General features: G+C 33.8%; 1 pseudogene; it reads left to right on the top strand.

Moving 5' to 3' along the window:
- The first annotated feature begins 4176 nt into the window (after positions 1-4176).
- Positions 4177-7117, top strand: LOC101495199 (putative disease resistance protein RGA1; annotated as a pseudogene).
- Positions 7118-12525: the final 5408 nt, after the last annotated feature.

Genomic DNA, 12525 nt, shown 5'->3' with positions numbered 1-12525 from the left:
AAAAGTTTCTCCAAATATGAATCCAAAGTATTTACACAACAACAAATGATACATGGAACCCATTCAAATAAGATGTCAAACTGACAATATTAGTATAAGTACAGTTTTCCAAATTAAAATACTCCAACCCAAAAAGAAGGACGTCTAGTCCCTATACATCAACCTAATTTGATCATCCTACCAAAAAACTATACACCCTGAGTGATCTCCACGCGCCCCGTGAGATCCTCCTAACATAGCTTCAGTCAAGCATTCCCATCTACATTCCCGTCCGTAGGGTACGAACCGGTAGGATCGTCCTGGCTCTCATCTGAGGGCAAAGCCCAGATTTCCACAATAGTTGTAAAGGGTCACCAACCGAAATTAACAGTTAACACATAACATTTAAGTTTTTAAATGCACAAAATAACCTTTCAACTAAGCATGCACCTTAATAGGATTTTCCATATGCTAAAAGTTCATATGACACTTGCCAAATAAAAATGAAATCAAAATAAGGTTCTCAATCCCTCAAGTAATACATAACTAACCCCGACATTGATAAGTCAATGAGCAATCTGTTATCTAACTCAAAATAAGAATTTTCACTGGGCCAATCGATTAGGAAATCGATTTGGATGAAGGATTTTTGTAAAAATTTGAACCTGGGCTCAATTCAATCGATTGGGAAATCGATTGAATGAATGTCTGAGCCCCGGTATTAATGTCAATCGATTGCCAAATCGATTTTATCAGTTTTACTAAGTTCCTGTCTTTCTGAAAATCGATTTCCAAATCGATATCTTAAAAGGTTTTGAAAAACATATTGTGAAATCGATTGCCAAATCGATTTGGTCAAATTTGTGAAGTCTCTGCAACTCATCAAATCAATTGGGAAATCGATTTTCCTGCTTATTCTTCCAAAAATACATAAACTAACTCAATCACATTCATACACAATTCCACATCTTAACACTTAGCAATTCCCACACGATCACCACGACAAATTGAGTTTCGAAATAGTTTTACAACCCATCACACTTACACACAATAATCAATTCATAACACTTAGCAATTTCAACACAATTACCACGACAACTCAAATTCAAAACACTCAATCATAAACTTGAATCAAACACGACTCGCATGCGAAGCACCCTAATGCAATGCGTATATGCAAAAATGCATGGACTCGGAATTCCAAACCAAAACCCTCCTCGAAGGGCCGTAAATCATAATTGTACCGCCTATCGCAGGCCAAAGTACCAATTACCAAGGTATCACCTATCACGGGTCTGCACGATTTACTAAAAAGCGTAAACCATAAACGTACTGCCTATCACGGGCCCGTATTGTTTACCGAGGTGCCACTATCACGGGTCTGCACGATTTACTAAAAAGAACAAACCATAAACGTACTGCCTATCACGGGCCCGTATCGTTTACCGAGGTGCCACCTATCACGGGTCAGCACAATTTACCAAAAATGTAAATCGTAAATGTACCACCTATCACGGGTCAGTACAGTTGCACAATTTACAAAAAAGCGAAAACCATAAACTTACTGCCTATCACGGGTCTGCACGGTTTTCAAAAACGTAAATCATAAATGTACCGCCTATCACAGGCCAAAGTACTATTTATCAAGGTGCCACCTATCACGGGTCAGCACAATTCACCAAAAATGTAAATCGTAAATGTACCACCTATCACGGGTCAGTACAGTTACCATGGTGTCACCTATCACGGGTCAACACGATTTACTAAAAGAAAAAGCGGAAATCGTAAATGTACCACCTATCACGGGTCAGTACAGTTACCATGGTGTCACCTATCACGGGTCAACACAATTTACCAAATGAAATGCATGAGCATACACATTAAGAGATTCCCCATTCTTAATATTCTTTTAACTTAAACGATTTTCACAACAAACATTAAGCAAACAGAAATATTAAGAGATTCCCCATTCTTAATACTCGTTTAACTTAAACGATTTTCTCAAACACGCATTAAGTAAACCGAGATATTAAAAGATTCCCCATTTTTAATACTCGTTTAACTCTAATGGTTTTCACGCCAACATTAAGTAAACGTAGACATTAAGAGATTCCCCATTCTTAATACTTGTTTAACTTAAACGATTTTCTCAAACACGCATTAAGTAAACCGAGATATTAAAAGATTCCCCATTTTTAATACTCGTTTAACTCTAATGGTTTTCACGCCAACATTAAGTAAACGTAGACATTAAGAGATTCCCCATTCTTAATACTCGTTTAACTCTAATGGTTTTCAAATTCCACACAAAACAACTCAAACCTATTATCAGATCCAATCCACAACTCATACCAAAACACATCAATTCATTTCTCCACAAAATCCAACCATACACATATCAAATTTCATCAGTATTAATTAAGAACACGTCAAATACGACGAACACAAATCAACACAATCCACCACTCAAACACAACAAGTTTCATTTACTCAAAATCATACATAAATGAGTTTAAATTCATTTTCCACGAAACATTCATCAATATAACCAAAACCTAACTCTAAGATTTTACCTGTAAAGCCTTAGATTCATTTTCCCCCAAATCAATACTCAAACCCTAACAAAATTCTTTTCCACACAACCACAGATAAGTCCCTAAATGCAAACTAGAAGTTTGGAAGGAGCCCTTACCTTAACGATAGCTTTAACGTGCGTTCCCGGTACCGCGAGTAAATTCGGTAAAATCTCCGCTCGCGACGTCGCTTCCAAAGTTAGTTCACTAGCACCGTAGTGTGGTGGTGAGCAACTTTCCCTTCTATCTCTTCGCGAAACGAATTAAAATCCCTAACACCGTTTTTCTTCGTTTTCGAATCAACGAGGGAGAGTGAAGTTAAGAAATCCTTATCCTATCACCCACCAAGCCTTGGGTTTCTAATCTTGAAGAAAGGAAGCAAGGAAAACGAAAAATGGAGGAAGGAGGGAGAAGGGGGTCACGCGTAGAGGTATCAGAGGAAGAAGATGGAATTTTACTTTTTCTTTCCTTTCTCTTTCTTTCCTTTCTTTTTCCTTTCTTCTTTTTTCCTTCTTTCCTTTTTATATCCTTTTCTTTTCTTTTCCTTTTCTTTCCAAACAAATAGGTATATATATATATATATATTAATAACTTCTAACAAATATCTCAAAATAACTAGATATTTGTTAAATTACCATTTCACCCATAACGCATTAAATTATTCGTAAAAGATTCACCGCAGTTAATTTAATTTATTTATCGATGAGTAATTCTAAACGGCATCAAAATATCTTTTTGATCATATAAACTCCAAAATATTATTAACTTTGGCTAAAAAGCCTCCGAGCCAAAATCCAAAATACACAAAAATACATAAAGTATACTTTAAAATCCGCGAGTAAATTCATCTTATTCTAGTCAACGTCATATTTATCTGCGGGTTTAGCAATGTTACCCTCAATAGGATCATATAAATCTTTACTGTATAACATGTCTTCCATGAGAGTCTTCCAAAGTGTGTAATTAGAAGAGTTGAGTTTAATCATATAGGGACCTTTATTTTCCTACTCCATTTAAATGCACAAATCAAATCAAGCGAGCTCTGATACCACTTTGTTGGGAAAAAAACCAGAGATAATTAGCAATAACTATCTCAATAATGTGGAATTTTTTTCCCCCACCTATGCATATAAATGGCCAAACAGAAAATACAATTTCAGATAGCAAAAATAATTGACAAAAAATTAAATATGAGACAAACACAATTTTTAACGTGGAAAACTTCCATCAAATTGAGAGAATAAAAACTACGGGACCTAGTCTAGCAAAAACTTCCACTATAATAACAAACTCAGTGATAGGAATAACATACTAAATTTGTAGATCAAACGAAGCAAGTTTGTTACACACTAGTTACCACCACCAGAACCAAACTCTTATTTTTCTTCTCTAACAACCGTTCTCTTTCGTTCTAATTATTATGGATTTCTAAATTCCTTTTTATTTCCTTCACGTGGGCCAAACCCATTAGAACCTTTTTTTTTCTTTCTTTTATTTCAATAATAATAACACTAATAATAATATTAATATTAATAAAACTAGTGGGAGTGAGTCCATCCAACATGATGTAAATAATATGCAATAAAACTATACTCTATGAGAAGGGATAATGTTGGTAAGTGACGAGTTGTCCACAGAGGTTGACCCACACAAACATGAGACGACAATGCAAGCAATTAAACAAAAAAGAGAACAATTATTTGCAAGCTCAAGCTGATAGGGTATTTTATTAGTCATCTCATTGTGAATTGTGGTGTGTACATAGCCTTAATTGAGAATTATCTCATTACCCAAAATTGCAGTCAATTTCCATGGCAGAATCACTTCTCTTCAGTCTCGCCGAGTCCTTCATCGGAAAACTTGGTTCTCATGTTATTGAAGAAGCTTCTCTTGCACTTGGCGTCTACGACAATCTACGAGAGATAAAAACCACTGTTTCCCTCATCAAAGCTGTGTTGCTAGATGCCGAGCAAAAGCAGCGGCAGAATCATGAGCTGAAGGAATGGCTTAGACAGATCAAGCGTGTCTTCTCTGATGCAGAAGATATTATCGACGATTTCGAATGTGAGGCTTTGCGGAAGCACGTCGTCAACACTTCAGGTAGCATCAAAAGGAAGGTACGACGCTTCTTCTCGAGTTCTAATTCTCTTGTTTATCGCCTTAGAATGGCTCATCAAATCAAACATACTCAAGAGAGATTCAATAAGGTTGCTGCTGATAGGCATAACTTTGGCCTTCAAATCAACGAAACTGATAATCGTGTTGTTCAAACACGCGAAATGACTTATTCCCATGTAAATGATTCAAATGTGATAGGAAGGGAACTTGATAAACAAAAAATCATTGACCTCTTAATGAAAGATGCTAGTGATAAAAGTCTCTCTGTTATTCCTATTGTGGGAATTGGAGGATTGGGAAAGACTACACTTGCAAAATGTGTGTTCAATGATAAGAGTGTAGTTGAGTCTTTTCCATTGAAGATGTGGGTCTGTGTCTCTGATGATTTTACACTTAAGCATGTACTTCTTAAAATTCTCAATTCAGCTACTGATACTGATCCTAACCCAATTCTCCAAGACAGCTTTAAAGATTTTGATACGGAGCAACTACAAATTCATATCAGAAACAAACTTAGTCAAAAGTTCTTGCTCGTCTTGGACGATGTATGGAATGAGGATCGTGCCAAATGGGAGGAGTTGAAAGATATAATACAAGTAGATGTAGGTGCTCAAGAGAGTAAAATCATAGTGACGACACGCAGCCACACAATAGCCAACATGATGGGCACTTGCTCCTCTTACATTTTGCAAGGGCTTTCTAGGGAGGATTCCTTGTCTGTATTTGTCAAATGGGCCTTTAGAGAAGGAGAAGAGAAAAATTATCCTGAGTTGATCGAGATTGGTGAAGAAATTGTGCAAAAATGTGGAGGGCTTCCTTTGGCCCTAAGAACATTGGGGAGTTCTCTATTTTTAAAATCTGATATTGATGATTGGAAGTTTGTTAAGGACAATGAAATTTGGAATTTACCACAAAAAAAGGATGATATATTGCCTGCTATCAAATTAAGTTATGATCAGTTACCTTCCTATTTGAAAAGATGTTTTGCTTGTTTCTCCCTTTTTCGAAAAGACATTCAATTTTATAGTTTTAATGTTACTGCATTATGGGAGGCACTTGGCTTCCTTCCATCACCAAAGAAGGATAAATCAGTAGAAGAAATTGGCTATCAAATTTTGCGTGAGCTACAGTCCATATCTTTTCTCCAAGATTTTGTTGATTATGGCAATTCTTGCGCCTTCAAGTTACATGATTTAGTGCATGATCTCTCATTGTATGTTGCAGTAGATGAGTTTCAAACGTTGAAGTTTCGTAGTGAAAGTGTTTTTGAGAACGTCCTCTATTTGTCATTTAATAAAAATAATAATGATTTGCTTGGTCAAATACCGATCCCTACTAGACTGAGAAGCATACTCTTTCCTCGAGGAGCCAACAATGAAGCTTTCTTGAATACTTTGTTATCAAGGTGTAAATTCTTACGGGTTTTGCAAATAAATTATTCAACATATAAGAGTTTGCCTTCCTCCATTGGCAAATTAAAACATTTAAGATATCTCAATCTTCAGGATAATAAAGCACTAAAGAGCCTCCCTGATGTAGTGTGCAAACTCCAAAATTTGTTAACTTTGAATTTCCAAAGGTGCAAAAAGCTTCGATTATTACCTAATGGAATAGGAAAGTTGATCAGCCTTCGCCGACTGCAGATAACCACAAAGCAAACCAATATCCCAAACAACGAGATAGCAAAACTGACTTCTTTAGAAATTTTCTCTGTCGTTAGTTGTCGCAATTTGGAGGAGTTGTTGGAAGGAATTCAACTTCCTAATCTTAGATCGTTGCTAATTGCATCTTGTAGGAATCTAAAGTCTTTGCCATTCCATGTTGTTCCGAACTTAAAGGGTTTGTGGATTTATAATTGCAAAAATATGAACTTATCATTGGACCATGACAACGACATCCCCAATTTAAGGCTAGAGTCGCTCCGTCTTGAATATTTGCCTCAGTTGGTGACTTTTCCTCAATGGTTGCAAGGATGTGCGAGCAGATTAAAGTCCTTGGATCTAAAATCCTGTGAAAATCTTGAAGTGCTTCCTAAGTGGTTTTCGACTTTGATTTATCTCAAAACATTTTTAATTAAAAATTGTCCAAAATTGCTTTTGCTCCCTGATGACATGCATTGCCTCAAAAACCTTGAATATTTGAAAATTGAAGGTTGCGTTGAATTATGTAGAAGATACTATCCAAGAGTAGGACAAGATTGGCACAAGATATCACACATCAAACAAGTTTTCATTGAATTACCAGAACTTGATAAGTAAGTCGAATTCATGGATATCAGCGTCAAATAGGAAGGTATCTATTTGATTTATTATTATTTTTTTATTGATTATGTAATAAACAGTTGTTTATACGACTTTGTTTGTTGAAGGTTCCTTACATTTTCTATATAACAAATTTGAGCATGTATATTATTTTGAAAAATCAAGTGTTTTCTTACATTTTTATTCTATTTTACTTATTCTATATGAAAATAATCTTTCTTCTTTTTTTTTTTTATGCATATTGGTAAATTCTCTGCGCCTCTTTTTGTCTTACAGTTTAGAAAACAAGAGGTGCAAAGAGGAATAACCATTATGAAATATTGCTTTATGAATTTGATGATTGTGTTTTGCACGACTGTAGGGACTTCATCTTTTTGGAAAAATCCATATATATTAATTGTTAGAATATACTGTATGTTATTGTGTGAATTTAAAAATTTGTTGAAATTCCACGTTAGAAAGAAATATTTTTTGTAAAGTCAAGTGGAAATAAACATGTTTTTTAAAATCTAAGTGTCACATTGGAAATAAATATTTTTTGTAAATTAAAGTGTAAAGAAACATGTTTTTTAAAATTCAAGTCCCACATTAGAAAGATATTTTTTTGAAAATCCCACGTTGGAAAACTCTCTTATTTTGAATAGTTTTCAACTCTGTCGCCATATTGAGGGTGTAATTTTAGAACGGTTTTCTACGATGCAATGGAACTCCGATATAGTGAATCTGGATTGTTTTATCTTAGAGACTTCGTGGTTGATAGTCACACAATTTGGGCAATATCGCGAAACGTCTTAAAGAGAGCGAGCGACCTAGTCTGCAACTCAATCAATAATATTTTCGGTGACATAAATTGTGGTTTTTAAACAGTTTATTCAAAATTCAAAAATAACATTAACCACCAATGTAGGTTGGAATAGAGGCAAAGAAAATGACATTGGAAGAAAAAATGATATATGTTGTGATTAAACTAATTCTATCTGAAATTGCATTAGAATTAATAATAATAATAATAATAATAATAATAATAATAATAATAATAATAATGTTAATAATGTTTATAATGTTAATGCTTAAACTAATTTCCAAGTTTCATCAATCGGGGATATGTTAAATTATGTGTTGCATTATCTTAATGAACTTGAATTAGATAAACTTCTTGTCACTTTCATAATACATGCAAAATTTCGATTACACTAAATTGTGGCTGCGATCCCATTGCTTGTGGAGGTTTTAAAATATGCAATATTATGGCTACAATTGTGTGTTGGGACCAGCACAACGGAAACTCATTAAATTAATTATTTCTTGTGGAGTCTGAACTCATAAATTATCAACCACAACCAATACTAAAAATAATAGCAATAAAATGAGTAAAATAGCTATAAATTGCACATAAAGTTTAAAGGATTGTAGTTGTTGGCTCAATTGGTAGTGGGACTGTGTGGAGGTGGTACTTATCTCCCAGGTACCGGACTCGACTCGAATCCCACAGAAGGCAAAAACTCATTATTTCCACTAGGTGGTTAGGGGGTAAGAAGGTCATGAGGTAGCATCGCTGGTAAAGGTAATAGCTGGGGTGTTACAAAAAAAAAAGCTCAATTGTTAGTAGGACTATGTGGAGGCAATACTTATCTCCCAGGTACCGACCAGGTTTGAATCTCACGTAAGGCAAAAACTCATTATTTCCAATGGGTGGTTAGGGGGGGTGAAAAGGTCGTGAGGTAGCATCGCCGGTAACGGTAATGGTCGGAGTGTTACACATGGGCTAAAGCCCAAATCACACACACTAATATAAATTTTCTTTTATTTTAATTGGTGTAGGCTCCTACTTAAGGACCGACCCACCTAACAATTCTCCCCTCATGACTCAAGTGGAGCAAATTGTTGTCATTCTGACAACCATGTCGCAAGTCTCAACTTTCTTTTCAATGATGGCTTTCTAAATAAATCAACACCATCATCATCTATATCTTCAACCAATAAAGAAGCTCTAACATCATTCACAGTTGCATACTCTCCAATAATGTACATGTTTAAAGGATTTCTTTCTATGATGGTTTTTCTTTATGCATCAGGCTCAACGTTTGATTGCATTCATTCGTTGTGACAATTTTCATCTTTAGTAAAATCATCACCATTGACTTCAGTTGGTTGATTAGAAACCTCAAGTTTTGCTGATTCTTATCTAGGCTCACATGAGACATTTGTACTAATAATGTTTTTCAACTATTAGTCTTCTAAAAATTTGGCATCACAACTTTTGACAAGTTTCTTCACAATAGAATCATAAAACATGTACCCAACTCCATCTAGACCAGAGTCAACGAATACATAATGCTTACCTTTAACCTCCGCTTTAAGGGTATGCACAAATACTTTACATATAAAAATACGCAAGTGATCATAAGAAACATTCATACTTGACCAAATCATCTATGGTACTTTATATTACAAGGACACACATGGTGAAAGGTTTAGGATATCCATAATTATGCTCAATGCTTCACCCAAAATGACTGTGGAAGCTCTGCTTGTGACAACAAACAATTAACTATTTCAACCAAGGTCTTATTCATCCTCTAAGCAACATCATTCATCTGTGCAGACTATTGATATATAATTAACCTCTCTGTAATAAGCGTCAAATGGTTTAAAATATTCACTTTCATTATTTGCGTGTTTACACTTCAACTTCTTCTTAGTTTCACACTTAACTAAGGTCTTAAATTTCTTGAAAAGCCTCAAATCATCAAATTTATTCTTCAAAGTGTAGAACCAAAAGTCTTTCTTGAATGGACATCATAAACGTCATAAAAACATGCACTTCCCCCAAGCATTCTTGCCTTCAAAGGACCGCATAGATGCATATGCACAAAATAAAAAAATAAAAAAAAAATAAAAATAAAAGTTGGTCTTTTAGGTGAGTGACTCTGAAAAGAAAATTTATTCTTGTTTTCTGCAAAACAATGATCACATTTCTTCAAGTCTGGATTTCTCATGTTCGAAAACACATCTCGTTTAGCTAACTTAATCATATATTTCTCACTTATGTGACACAACCTCTTATGTGATAACTCAAATTTTTCAATTAGTTCAACTTGATGAACATTTTAAATAATATTTGCATGTGTTACATAAAAAGTAGAAGATTTCGTACCTCGAGTAACAATCATAGAACCCTTGGTTAGTTTTCAAGTGTCCCGCAAGAACCGAATATCGTAGCCTTCATCGCAAAGCTTAGCCACTAAAATTAAATTCAATCAAATGTCTAGAACATGATTCACACCCTTGAAAGTTAACTTGGTATCATTAGTCATCTCCAAATCAAACTAAACAAGACAAACACACTTTAACACACCTTCATGAGCCAATTTCAAATCACCAAAGTCATCATGGAATGTAACATTAGTATTGTCTTCATCATAATCTTCTTTCTTTTTTTCCTTTACCTTTGTCCTCATTCTCCTTTTTCAAAAAACCAACACTTCTTCTAAATATGTCACTTTTCACCACAGTTATAACACTCAACAACTTTGTACTTGTTTCTAGAGTTGCTTATGTTTTGATCTCTATTTCTTGAATAACGATTATTACTTATCTACCTTGATTCTGTAACCAATACATATGGTTGTGGCAAAAAAGTTGAGATTTTCTTCTCATCTCCTTATTCAAAACAATACTTTTAACAATGTCCATTGACAACACATCATTAGAAGTTGAATTAGACAATGACATTCTAAAAAATTTCCATGAGTCGCGCAAAGGATCGAGAATAAATAACCCTTAAATTTCATCATCAAATTTAATACCCATAACAGACAACTGATTATAATTCCTTGAAAAGTATTCAAATGATCAGCAACCGAAGTCCCTTCTTGAAGTTTCAAGGATAACAACTTATTTATCAAACACATCTTATTGTTACTTGTTTATTTCGCATATAGTTGCTTAAGCTTAACCCGCAAGGATTTAGCATATGTTTCCCAACTAATGTGTATCAACATGTTATGACCAATCCACAAACGAATGTATTCACACACTTGTCTATGTAGTAGAGTCTACTGATCAACAGTCTTATTATCCAACTTTGTTACATCTAACATAGGTTGATGAAAGCTCTTCACATAAAGCAGATACTCCATCTTACTTTTATATAGGACATAATTTTATCCATTCAAGGTCAACATGAAAATTGTATTGACTTCCATACTTTACCACAAGAGAACCAATGTTATGATGCCAGTTGTTAGGACCAAAGCGCACAACAAAATCTTGTTAAATTAATTATTTGTTGTGGAGGAACCTGAACTCATAAATTATTAACAACAACCAATTCAAAAAATAATAACAATAAAAGGAGTAACATAACTATAAATCAGACACCGTAAATTTTATCATTGAAAACCCCTCAAACAAAGGGTAAATACTACAAATCATTCAGACCAAAGATATAACATCACTTTATCAAATAATGAGTAAACCAAAAGTTCACCTAGTAACACTAGAGAACAACAATTATCACCCTATGATGAAAACTAAATAATAATAGAGCACCTCCACAAAAGTGGATATCGTAAATGACGCTCAAAGAAGACAACACTACTAATAAAAATTATTAGAATAACAAATTCACTGGGATGAACAACGTACTAAAATTTCAATCGAAATGGAGAACGTTTGTCGAACCAATATCCACCATGAATATCCCAAAAAAATATATATCTCTTGGTCGCTTGTATTTGGTCGCCTCTCAATTTTCACTCATGACTACTCTTGCTGACAATTTGCAACTAGGGAGAGAATTCCCTTTTATTAGTCATGCATGGGCTAAAGCCCAAATTACACACATGCTAATATATTCGACTCATATGTCAGATAAATCGAATCATATTTTTAATTTTTGAAATGTCTGTAAATCAATTCATAAGTAATAAGTTGATTTATAAAATAAAAAAATATAGAAATAATATTTAACTAATTTGAATTAAACTAACGCCACACTAAGACGGAAATCAAAATAATATCGCAACAACACATAAAATAACTTCGCACTAAGATGACAAAATTATAAAAAAATTAAAAAAAAAAAATATATATATATATATATATATATATATATATCTTTTATTTTAATTGGTGTGAGCTCACTTAAGGAGAAATCCATCCAATATTACGGTTGCAGATTATAATTTAAAATTGTGATACATTAATTTTTATCGAACACCATATTATTCCATTCAAATGGTTCCAAAGCGCTTGTATGTAACAATTTTAATGGAAACTCTGCCATCTCACAAACTCTGTTCGATTTCCTCACATTCGTCATCTGGTATTGTATTACTAAGACATATTCATGTATATTTTTTTACCAATATTGATGCATATTTTATTCAATAAAGTTATAACAAAACTCTCATTTTATCAACATTAATTCTATGTAGTCAAAATAAAAACTTTACTTATTCATATATTTTCTATATACTAATACAACTTTTTTCTTCTAAAAAGTACTTATAGCATTTCATTGTTTATAATATGCTCAATACAATGTGGTATTTCTACCAAACTCTACACATGATGTTCTATAGCAAGAA

The sequence above is a fragment of the Cicer arietinum genome, chromosome 4, assembly GCF_000331145.2.
Source record: "Cicer arietinum cultivar CDC Frontier isolate Library 1 chromosome 4, Cicar.CDCFrontier_v2.0, whole genome shotgun sequence".
In the NCBI taxonomy this organism is placed as follows: domain Eukaryota; kingdom Viridiplantae; phylum Streptophyta; class Magnoliopsida; order Fabales; family Fabaceae; genus Cicer; species Cicer arietinum.
The sequence above is the reverse complement of the archived record's forward strand: the minus strand, read 5'-3'. Positions and strand labels throughout refer to the sequence as shown.